This window comes from Pelophylax lessonae (assembly GCF_965119305.1).
Source record: "Pelophylax lessonae genome assembly, chromosome: 3".
In the NCBI taxonomy this organism is placed as follows: Eukaryota; Metazoa; Chordata; class Amphibia; order Anura; family Ranidae; genus Pelophylax; species Pelophylax lessonae.
This window is the reverse complement of record NC_138770.1, coordinates 385,970,454-385,982,589: the sequence shown is the minus strand read 5'-3', so window position 1 is coordinate 385,982,589 and position 12,136 is coordinate 385,970,454.

Genomic DNA, 12,136 nt, shown 5'->3' with positions numbered 1-12,136 from the left:
CACCTTCCAAAAGCTCTGGCGTTTTGCAAAGGGCATATTTGCCTCATTGTGCCTACTTCCTTTTCACATCTCCCACAATGACTAGGGATAGTGGGAGAGATCCTACATAACAGGGCTGGTGTTCTGTACCATATGGATCTAATCTTGTAACCATTTCCTTAAATTGTGACATTCAAGGAGCCCTTATGCATTAAGGTATTAAAGGATTCTCAATCAACTTCAGATAAATCCATGCCTAGTTCCTTTCCCCAAGCTGTGCACGCTGTTTTTGAATTGGGAGAATTGTCCATAAAAAAATCAATGTAGATGTTGTTGAAATTGTCTCTGAGGAGTTTTTATAGTGCATAAAAACTCAAATGAAGTAAGAGGTGTACTCTACATTCTGCTCGCATCTGGTATGTCTAGGAAAATGTTTTGCAACTCTGGTCCTCAGGGCACACTAACAGGCCAGATTTTAAGTATTAACTTGGGTAGATGCAGACTAGAATACTGCAATCACTGAGCAGCAAATGATATCACCTGTGATGTATTTCAGTTTTCTTGCAAACCTGGCCCGTTAGTGTGCCCTGAGGACCGGAGTTGAGAAACACTGGTCTAGGAAGTGTCTAAGTTGGACATACTTCCAGAAAGGAAAAGTATGCAGGTTAAGCTGACCATACATGGATTGAAATTAAGTCAGTTCAGCAGGCACTGGCTGAATTTTGATCCATGTATGGGCAGGAAGGTTGTACAGAAGTTGAAGCAGGCAGCACTGATAAGTGTACTCGGATGGCAGGGAAGTCTACCTGTCACAATACAATAGCTGAGCATGAAAGATTCCCCCATCTACATTAAGTGTGTGGTTGATGGTATCAAGTTATTTATTTATTTATTTTTTAGTTTCACAAGTACTTTTATTAAAAAAAAAAAAAAAGAAAATGCAGGTACATAGGTATGTAGGAGAATGTAGTCTGGTCAGATGAGGCCAAAATGGAACTCTTTGGATGCCATAATACACACCTTGTTTGGAGGATAAATGTACGGATAAATGCACATCATACCGACAGTAAAGTTTGGAGGTGGGAACATCATGGTGTAGGGCTGTTTTCCAGAACTGGCAAACTTCATGTCATTGAAGGAAGGATGAATGAAAAAATGCACCAAGACATTCTTGATAAAAATCTGCTGCCATCTACCAGGATGATGAAGATGAAATTAGGGTGGACATTTCAGCAAGACAATGATCTCAAACATAAAGCCAAGGAAACTCCAAATTGGTTTAAAAAAAGAAAATAAAGCTGCTATAATGGCCCAGCCAACCAACTAACTTGGATACGATAGAAATTATATGGAAAGAACTACAGATCAGAGTTCACAGAAGGGGCACATGGAACTTTCAATATTTGAAGATGATTTGTGTGGAAGAATGGGCCAAACCCACACCTGAGCAATGCATGCAACTAGTTTCTCCATACAGGAGATGTCTTGAAGCTGTCAATACCAGCAAAGGATGTTGTACAAAATATTAAACACATTTCAGTTAGTGTGTTCAATACTTTTTCCGTGTGATTCAATTTTATTACACAAAATCATTTCTGAACGTATTTGTTTTGCTTTTTTTGTATGTGTGGATTGCATGGGTTGTTATCGACATGTGGCGAACATGTCGATAACAATAGCACCTTTAGAAAAAGATTTACCTAGAAAAATGGTAACAGGTTCAATACTTATTTTACCCACTGTATATAGGGCCTCAGTGACAAATGCATGAGGTAAGGGAGCTGACAGGCCTGGATAAGTACCATAGTTATAGGGAGGACTAAAAAAAGGGGGGTGGGATCTAAGTAGAAGGGAATGAGGTATAGGAAAGAATGGGTAGGAAGAGGGAGACTCTCCATTCCTCCTCCTCCCCAACTCTCCACTCAGGGACACCCAAAGGGGATCAGAGGTCTTTGCGAACAATAGTGTTGGGAGGGAAAGAGTGGGCCTTACTTCCTATTCAGGCTGGCCAGGGTTAAGGAGGTGAGAGAGTCATGGCTTAGAAATGTACCATTCTGAAATAAGTGTTTAGCCAGTACTTGTGTGTGAGGCCAAGTCCCAGTTAAGAACTGTCAGTACCCTGTTGTCCCAGCCATGGAATAGTAGCAAGGGGCATGGGTGAGAAGAAGTCTTCCAGACTGACCCACTGTTTTGATTGCACGTAGGCCACTATTCTGGTTAAAAGGCAGGCTCTATAGTAATTGTGGATATCAGGTAGGCCTATGCCCCCCGTGAGCTTTGGAAGGACCAGTCAAAAGTGTCTCATACAGGAGCATTTATGTCTCCACAGGTAATTTGCACACATAGCTTTGAGAAGAATGTAGAGGGTAGGTGAATGGGTATAGCATGCATGACGTATAATAACCTAGGTAAGATGTTCATTTTTAGGATGGCAGCTCTTTCAAACCAGGAATAAGGGGGTGTTCCCTCATATTAAGAGGAGTGAAGTTCTGGGCGTAAAGGTTTGAGAATTGGGTGGAGAGCTGTATGTCAAGGTATGTAATGGTGCCAGTTTTCCATATAACCTGAAAATGAACCTCAAAGTGGGCCATAGTGTCTGTAGGTATGGTAATGTTTAAAGCATAGGATTTATCAAAAATGATTTTCAAGTTGGAGATAGTTAGGAAGAAAGCAAAGTCTTTCAATAAGTTAGGAAGAGTAGTGTGGGGATCTTTAAGAAAGAGGAGAATATCTTCTGCAAAGGCCGCCAATTTCGCCATAAGGCCGCCAAGTCCAGACACCATAAGGCTTTTAATATCAGTGTTGTTCCTGAGTCGTGGGAGTAAAGATTCCTGTGTTAGCACAAATAGGAGTGTGGAAAGAGGGTAGCCCTGATGGGGAAGGCATTCAACAGTCGGCCATTGATCTGGACTTGGGCAAAAGGGTTCACGTACAACAGCATAATGAAGTTGTGTATAGTGTCTCTGAGGCCTATGGCCCAAAGGACCTGTCATGTAGTCCCAGGCTACCCTGTCGAATGCCTTCTCTGTGCCTTGATGGTGTTGTAGCTTCTTGGCCAGGGATAAAAACGACTTGATCTTTGGCTATTAGAGACAGGAGGAGTGGAAGTATACAGTTGGATAAGATCTTAGCATAGACTTTTACATCCAGATTGAAAAGGGAGATGACACGGATGTATGATCTTTATTCTCCTTGAGGAAAACAGTTATGTGGGCCTCCAAGAGATGGTGAGAGGGCAGAATGGGGGATGTGAACAAGTTAAACGCCAAAAAGAAGGAAGCAACCAGGACATCCAAGAAGGTTTTATAATAAACTGCTGTAATACCCATCTGGACCGGGACTCTTTCCAGCCTTAAGCTGCTTAACTGCTTGTGTCAATTATTTCAAAGAAATTGGATGCTCGAGGGTCTGTGCCTTTTCCCTAGAGATGGGTTTAGGAGTGTGCTCAAAGTTTGAGCAATATCAATGACACATCATACAAGAATAAAATTCACATATAAAATATAAGTGCGCTGTGACATTAGGAATATTGCTTTCAAGTGATAGACCATGAATGTCTCACCAAAAAAACACATATAATCGTTAGGCACTAATACCTATACATTGTGCATAAAGTAGCACTAAAGTGCAAATGGTAATGTGCAAACCTTTTCCAAGTCCATGAAAAAGTCTGTATGGATGAAGGAAAATTGTCCACTGTTCAGAGCTGCCCTTCAGGTGGGGGGGGGGGGGGATAGAAGCTACTTCCCCAAGACATGTAGAGAGAGCTAAACAAAGAAAAGGCACCTCTGAGTATGGACTGTAGTAGATTTTATTTAAACAATAACATCAAAACTCACATTGAGGTTTGTGAGATGGAGCACATAGGATGCCCAAGAGAAAACGTCTGGATGAGGCTGAGCTGCACTAGTGCCGTCCCGGGGTCCTCCTCTCTGTACCGCTGATTCCGGCCGATGATGACAAGCGGTGAACTCCCAGGATGGGAGCGAGGGCTGAGATGCACGGTGGAGAGCAGAGTCCCTCCTCTGATGTCACAAGCCCACAACGCGTAGGTGGAAAAAACTCACAGAGTTGAAAAGGAGCGTGCAGTGTTTTTTCCGCCTACTGCGCATGCTCCGCAATGCGTCACGGGCTTGTGATGTCAGAGGAGTGATGCTGCCCTCCACCGTGCGTCTCAGCCCTCGCTCCCAGCCGGTGAGTTCACCGCTTGTCATCATCAGTCAGAACAAGCGGTATAGAGAGGAAGACCCCGGGAAGGCACTAGTGCAGCTCAGCCTTCTCCAGACGTTTTTCCTTGGGCATCCTATGTGCTCCATCTCACGAACCTCAATGTGAGTTTTGATGTTATTGTTTAAACAAAATCTACTACAGTCCATACTCAGAGGCACCTTTTCTTTGTTTATCTCTCTTGTGAATGTCTCACAACACCTCCGAGCAGTATGGACTCTGAAAGCACGTCTCCATGTAGGGGGACAGAATAGAATGCAACAACTTCATATAATTAAAGTATAACTGTATAATATACTAGGTTAAAATAAAGACAATAATTGCATCAGCTAGTGTTAAATTATCTAAATAATCTTAATAAAAACATTTTTTGGTTCAGCATATCCATTTTATTATACAGTCATCTCTAAGATTCTCCTTACCACAATAATTTGGATTTTTGAATTGAATCCAATATTTAGGATTCTCTCAACTGAAATGTGATTTATTATTAGTCATTTTTGTAATCTGTTTAAATGGCACTTGAAATGATAAATAAATCGCTACATTTAGTCATCTCTACTCATTAACACTTGCTCTTTGTAACAGTGACATGGTGAGAACATTTACATTTTGCTGCAAGAGCACCCTTAAGCTTTTCTTCTATCCTCACACACATATTCCAGCTTGACTCACTGATCAAATACATTTCACATTTTGAAATTGCCATTAGGAAATTTTCTTTCAAATAGTCTACACGCATGCCCAAAGCCTTTCCAATTAAATAATTGTTCCTAAACAACATTTTTCCAAAATCAGCAGTAAAGTGTCACAATATTATAAAACAGTAGAAAGCATTTATCGGTACTTGTGAATGTTAGTTGAAGTATGCCTATCTACCTTATTATTTTCAGATCCGGTCTTCAAAATCTTCCTGTTTTTTCTTTGGTCGTACTAAGGCTCATATTAACCGTCTTTTGTATTGCATCTTGATTGGTTTCATGTTCTTGGCAGTGCTTCTTTCATCTCTAATGTGACAGTTTAAAAAAGATAAGTCAATTACACTGGCATTATAGAACATTTTCTATTTGGATAATAGGTTCATGTACTATATTGTCAGGAGTTCACTTAAAAATCAATAAATCTAGATGCTCAAAAGAAAGCAATTGAGGGGTAATTGATAACATAATTGTCAAAGGTTTTGATTTCTCATGTGGGTCTTGGTATTTCCCTTGTATAAATCTATGTGTGGTCAAAGCAAATTCAATGCCAAAATATGCGTATGGATTGATATTTGTTAACCGAGATATTTGGTCAACTCACTTGCAAAGATAAATTACGTTGTAAATAAAGGGTAGCTGATACACCCTCATCAATATAATTCTGTGTGTCTTACAAAATATAATAAGTTATTAGCTATTATTAACAATACATTACGATGTTGCAGATTTTTTTTTTTCTTAACGGTTGATGTCAACCCTCTCTTATTGACATTAATTGCTCTGCGTTACTTAACTTTTACTCTTTTTAAATTTTTTGTTAATCTAAGTGCTGCTGATCTCCTGAGGCTCTTTGAAACCACTTCTTATGTACAGTACATGCCAATTCCTATTTACATGCATGCACTCCTTTTATGACTATATGGTTTTTCTCAGGAAGGGTTTCTTGATGGTGACAATAGTAAACCCTGCCTTTGTAGTTTGTGTTGAATTTGTCGTTTGTAGTCTTCGGCCTGTGTGACCTGGTTACACGTTAATAACAGAGGTTGGACAGCATACTAGGCATTCAAATGCTAAACATTAATAATTTATGTAGTAGTAGTAAATATTTGTTATTTTGGTTATAGGTGTCCTATCTATTCTCTGCTATTCAGTTCACAATGGTATCATTAGTTGTCATGCATGTAACTGTTGCCTTGCATAAGAGGTATACCTGGTGGGTATAACTGTACAACTAAAGATAGCAAATTAGCAGCACAACTGAGAATGTTCCCTTGTAAAAATACGTGCTTATACTTAACCTTAATGGCAGGATCCCAAATATAACTTTAATGAAAGCTGCAGATTAAGAGCATTTAAGAATTTAAAATTACAAAAACGTGGTAAAGTTTATATGCTATTTTGATGATCGACTTTAGAGAAGAGGCCCTATTGCCAGACCATTCATTTTACCAAAAACCTTCTAATAAAATTACATATGCATTTAAATATTATATGCAGGTTATTCACCTTTTTAAAAAGCCTCACTTATGTAAACGACCAAAAGTCCTGAAAATGAGGTTGGGTGCTGCCATCTTGAATATGCTGTGAGCCAAACCTGCAGACTTAGAGCTGTCATTAAATAACACTTTATAGTATTTCCCTTTGCTCCATCCCTAACCACCACATACTGTAAAAGGTTATGTAGGTTAGGTAGGAAGAGAGCGGAGGGAGGAGATGCTGGGCCAGCACAGAGAGTAATTAAACACATGCAGAAGAAAATGGTACCCAGGGAGGAAGAGGGTTTTGTTAACGAACTGACTCTCCTGGAGCAGTCAAATTTCCAGGTAAGTTTTTTAAATGGTGACCATGTCTCTTTAATTGTGCTTCTCCTTCCAAAAAAGTTGAGATTTTCATTGTTGCCATGGGAAACCTATACACACACCATGCACACTGCCAGCTACAAGCCATTCAATAAAAATATGCAAGCAATTTAAACAAGTAAAGGTGATACTGCAGATGCATTTCCTCACTATATTGGCCTACTGTAGAAAAAAGAAATACATATGCATAGCAAGATCTACTAGCCAAGCTCTAGTGCCAAAACTAAGGGCAGCTTATACAAAACAGTTTGTTGTCCCCTGCAAAGTTACTAATTTACTTTCTTCATCATTGCAAAAAAATATATTGCTAATTATTATATTATTTATTTTTGCACAGATTTAACAATTCATACAAACATTTAAAATCACTTAAAAATAGACCCCCCCCCCCCCAGCATGACCATTTGGACACAAATATGAGTCAACCCTTTATATCTCCTTTATTCATTATTTTATATTGTCCCTAGTTTCAACTATGGTCACTGTACACATACAATATATTGTCAAAAGTAATGGGATGCCTGCCTTTACACGCACATGAACTTTAATGGAATCCCAGTCTGTAGGGTTCAATATTGAGCTGGCCCACCCTTTGCAGCTATACCAGCTTCAATTCTTCTGGTAAGGCTGTCCACAAAGTTTAGGAGTGTGTCTATAGGAATGTTTGACCATTTTTCCAAAAGCACATTTTTGAGGTCAAGCACTGATGTTGGACGAGAAGGCCTGGCTCGCAGTCTCTCCTCTAATTCATCACAAAGGTGTTCGATCACATTGAGGTCAGGCCAGTCAAGTTCCTCCACCCCAAACTCACTCATCCATGTCTTTATGGACCTTGCTTGGTGCACTTGTGCACAGTCATGTTGGAACAGGAAGGGGCCATCCCCAAACTGTTCCCACAATGTTGAGAGCATGAATTTGTCCAAAATGTCTTGGTATGCTGACGCCTTAAGAGTTCCCTTCACTGGAACTAGGGGGCCAAGCCCAACTCCTGAAAAACAACCCCACACCATAATCCCCTCTCCATCAAATGATTTTGACCAGTGCACAAAGCAAGGATGAGTGAGTTTTGGGTGGAGGAACTTGACTGGCCTGCACAGAGTCCTGACCTAAACCAAGTAGAATACCTTTGGGATGAATTAGAACGCAGACTGCGAGCCAGGCCTTCTCTCTAACAGCAGTGCCTGACCTCACAAATGCACTTCTGGAAGAATGGTTAAACATTCCCATAGACACACTCCTAAACCTTGTGGACAGCTTTTCCAGAAGAGTTGAAGCTGTTGTAGCTGCAAAGGGTTGGCAAACTCAATGTTGAACCCTATGGACTAAGACTGGGATACCATTAAAGTTCATGTGTATGTAAAGGCAGGCACCCCAATACTTTTGATAATAAAGTGTATATCACGTGATTAATTCATGGACATGAAGACCTTCAAAAGCAACCAGGAATGGTAATACACTGTGTGCACAATTGTTAGGCAAATGAGTATTTTGACCAAATGTTTTTATGCATATTGTCCAACTCCAAGCCGTATAAACTTGAATGCTTATTGGCTTTAAATATATCAGGTGTTGTGTATTTTTTTTTAATGAGGGAGGGTGTGGCTTAAGGAGATAAACACCCTTTATCAAGGTGTGCATAATTATAAGCCAGCTTCTTTTCCTCAGGCAAAATGGGCCAAAAAAGAGATTTTACTGACTCTAAAAAGTCAAAATTGTAACAAGTCTTTCTGAAGGATGCAGCATTCTTCACATTACTAAGATATTGGGGTGTGATCACAGAACTATCAAATGTTTTGTTGCAAATAGTCAACAGGGTCACAAGAAACACGTTGAGACAAAAAGACACAAATTAACTGTGAAAGATTTAAGAAGAATCAAACTGGAAGCTACCAGGAACACATTATCCTCCAGTTCTGTCATATTCCAGAACTGCAACCTATCTGGCATGCCCAGAAATACAAAGTGCTCAGTGCTCAGAGACATGGCCAAGGTAAGGAAGACTGAAACCCGACCACATCAAGACTGGGCCAAGAAATATCTGAAGATAGATTTTTTTCAAATGTTTTATGGACTGCTGAGATGAGAGTGACTCTTGATAGACCAAATGGATGGGCCTGTGGCTGAATCAGTAACAGGCACAGAGCTCCACTTCGATTTAGATGTCAGCAAGGTGGAGGTGGGGTACTGGTATGGGCTGGTATTATTAAAGATGAGCTAGTTGGATTAGATTTGGTAATATTTGTCACTGTTTCACGTATTCACTTTTGGCGCAGCATTATTTAAATTTTTTTGGTTCATTTGTGTAATGTGAAAACACTCAATGCATGCAGCCAGTAGGAGCTTATTAGTGTTTTCAGTGTTTTTGGATTTTTAATTGCGCTGATTTCATTCCTTTCTTAGTAACAGGCACAGAGCTCCACTTCGACTAAGAGGCCAGCAAGGTGGATGTGGGGTACTGGTATGGGCTGGTATTATTAAAGCTAGTTGGACCTTTTTGGGTTGAAGACAGACTCAAAATCAACTCCTAAACCTAGTGTTTGTTTTTAGAAGACACTTTCTTCAGGAAAAAGTCTGCATCTTTCACGAAGACCATGCTATATATGCAGGACATTGCTCCAGTGCATGCATTGAAGTACTCCATTGCATGGCTAGGCAGTAAAGGCCTTAAAGATGAAAGAAAAATGGCATGGCCCCCTTCGTCACCTGACCTAAACCCTATTGAAATTTTGTGGGCCCTTCTTAAATGGGAAGTTTACAATAATGGAAAATAATATACATCTATGAACACTGTCTGGGAGGCTGTGGTTGATGCTGCACACAACAGATCAAGAAATTGACAGATTCCATGAATGTAAGACTTATGACTGGTATTGAAAAGAAGAGTAGCTATATTGGTCACTGATTTTTTTTTTTTTTTGAAATGTCAGAAATGTTTTTGGAAATTTTGAGTTTTTTATTATTCTCACTTTAACAGATGAGCATAAACAAGTGAGAAGGGAACATTTTCGTTTTTTCATTTAGTTGCATAATAATTCTGCACACTAATAGTTGCAGAACAATAATTGTGCACACATAGATATGGAACCGTAGACGGCATATTAAATAAACCAAGCATGCTTAAAATGACTTTAAAAACTAAAAACAACCAACACCAATAGTGGATTAAAATGGGCCACTGCCTGGTTTATTGTTTTTTTTAATCCATTGTATTCACAATAATAACTTTTCTTCACACCAAGAACTTTATTTAATTTATAATATTTAAAATTCAATAACAAATTCAGCTTAGCCACTTAGACTCAAGCTGATCAATAAAGTATTTTAACCTCTTCCTATATACCCTCTTTAATCTAATCTTATTCAAAGGAGCCCATGACATAAACCTTAGCTGCGACGGGTGGGGGGGGATTTGGGAGGTGAGCTCCTCTTGGTGAACCTCTTCTGGTGACTGGCAACAAAACCCCTCTGACAGGCTCCTTAATTATGTCCCTAAAACCCTTCTGGAATGTTCTGGGAGGTCATCTGACCTTGACGGACCTATCTCTAACTGACCTACTAACCTTCCAGAACACTCCTGGACATGTGACCTCAACTGGCCTATCAAAATAAGCCCCATTAAAAACCCTTCAAAAAGGGACTTATTATGATGCTGCCAAGTTCCCATGGGCAAAAGGGGGCTTTAAAAGGCTACCCCCTTTTACCTGACATTCTCCTAAAAAAAGCCAAAACCTCACTTTTACTGTCTTAAATATTCAGGTTTGAGGTTTATTACAATTTTGGTTTGACTGAGAGCACTGTAGTTGTTCAATAATGAAGTTAATCCTCAAAAATACAACTTGCCTAATAATTGTGCACACAGTGTAGTAGGAATCCACTTAGATACATTAACACTATTCAGAGCTAGTGTTTTCAATGTAATCTGGGTTTAATTACCTTGTACCCCTTGCTAACACCGCTTTCCGTGACTCGGTCTTTAAATAAACATAACCCTGTAAACATCCAGCTTTGTTATTACAGGTCTATATCCCTGTGTGGTAGTTCCATCGTCATCCATGCAAAATGATTGCAGCACCTTTCACACATGGCACCTTTATCGCCATGGTAAATGGAATCGGAATGTGTAAATATCACTTGCACGTACCATTTTCCCAATATAGATAGTTAAATCTTCCCTTAAAAACATACAAAAACTGCCTGAAGGACCTTGGTATTTTAGAGACATACAGCTGGCTATATCAGAATATGTTCTTTAAATGTAACTCAAAGGTATCAGCATAAATTGATAAGGGCCATTCATGTGTATATGAGCAATTGCCCAGTTAGAAAACCTATTAACAGTGATGTGTCTCAGTATTGCCTGGATGGATATATGGATATCATACCATTCACATAAAGACAATTCCAGTCTCTTCAGCTCAGATAGAAATATATCTGGGCAAGCAGCAGCATAGTTGGAGAAAAGTTTGCAGCTCAAGCAAAAGCAGAGTACTCAGCTCTTATAGCCATTAGTTTCGCAATGACGTGCATAATTAAAAATTAATTAACATTGGTGGTTGCTTTAATGGAAATAGGTGACAGCAATATTTTACAGCTTCGTAATCATCAACATATTACAAACACCAGTCATCCAGCCTAAATAACCACTAGTTAGGCTTGCAGTAGCATAGGTGAAGACAGTTAATTACCCTCAAATAAAAGGCAGCAATCCAAAACAACTAACTTTTTAAATGTAATTTCATTTATGAAAGGAAGCATCATGTAAAGACATAACCATAAATTGTAGTACATGCAAAAGATTTCCTTACAGTTTCTCTTTCTAGACAGAAGCAAACGCAGCTACAAGCATCATGCACATTTTCATTACAACAGGAAGGAGATACCAGAAAAACATACAATAATTAAAAAACATCAATACATATGGATAGGTACTAAAAAGATCCTTCAGCTGGCATGCAGACATTCAAGATCAGGTGGAGATGAATGTAGTACATGCACCCCACAATTTCTCTATACAGACAGAAGAAAACTCTCATCTATAAGCACCATATACATTTTCACTAGAACGGTAAGGATATCCAGGAAGGACGTACAGTGATTAAAAAGGCAATATACAGTATATCACAAAAGTGAGTACACCCCTCACATTTTTGTAAATATTTTATTATAATTTTTCATGTGACAACACTGAAAAAATGACACTTTGCTACAATGTAAAGTAGTGAGTGTACAGCTTGTATAACAGTGAAAATTTCCTGTCCCCTCAAAATAACTCAACATACAGCCATTAATGTCTAAACCACTGGCAACAAAAGTGAATACACCCCTAAGTCAAAATGTCTAAATTGGGCGCAAATTGTCAATATTTTGTGT